Raw genomic sequence first — 768 nt, 5'->3', positions numbered from 1 at the left:
CAAAAAAAAAAAAAAAAAAAAAAACATTATAAGCCATTAACCAAATAACATCACGGATATTGTAGATTTCCACCAATAATTCTGCTATTAAACATGATTATTTTTAAAAGAAGTTAAATTAATGCAAACATATATATATATTTCTGTCATGACACTCTCGGAGAGATTTGCATGGTAATGTACATGACAATGTTAATGTATTTGGTCTTGGCGGAACAGATCTGCTACGCAGCTGCTGCTGCTGCGGCGGCAGAGCAAGTACCAAGACTTGCTACTGCCAATACATCCACAACATGCTGCTGTGAGCGTGTAAGAAATATTGCTGCTGCACATATAACATACATGAAATAACCCCCATATAGCATACATGAATCACCTCGTAGCAGATCTATACAGGTGGAGCTGGGGAAGGTGGAGGGTTTCTGAAGCAAGCTGCACTGCTACGGCAAGCACTAGACATATATTTGAATGTTGAGCAGCGAGCTCATTGGCTACCGATACAGGAGAGAACCAATCAGCTGTGCCATGTGATGATGTCATTAGGTCAGATTGAGTTAGACCTATCGGACTGCGCCATCTAGAGTTTCATGCCAGAACTCTGTATATATATATATATACATACATATACAGTATATATAAAGTGTAATTAAAATTAAATTAAATTAAATTCAAAAAAATATATATAAAAATATGTATGGTAAGCTTATAAAGAAACAATGTCACAATATAAAAAAAAAATAAAATAGAATTGAAAAAAAAAAAAAAAAC

The 768-nt window shown here is 34.2% G+C and overlaps 1 protein-coding gene across 2 annotated transcripts in view; it reads right to left on the bottom strand.

Annotated features, from left to right (window-relative positions):
* The window catches only part of LOC107654655 (uncharacterized), a 9,376-nt gene that overhangs the window by 4,543 nt on the left and 4,065 nt on the right, over positions 1-768 (bottom strand). The gene's annotated exons all lie outside the window — the stretch shown is intronic.

This window comes from Sinocyclocheilus anshuiensis, unplaced genomic scaffold (genome assembly GCF_001515605.1).
Source record: "Sinocyclocheilus anshuiensis isolate Anshui unplaced genomic scaffold, SAMN03320099.WGS_v1.1 scaffold996, whole genome shotgun sequence".
NCBI lineage: Eukaryota > Metazoa > Chordata > Actinopteri > Cypriniformes > Cyprinidae > Sinocyclocheilus > Sinocyclocheilus anshuiensis.
The sequence above is the reverse complement of the archived record's forward strand: the minus strand, read 5'-3'. Positions and strand labels throughout refer to the sequence as shown.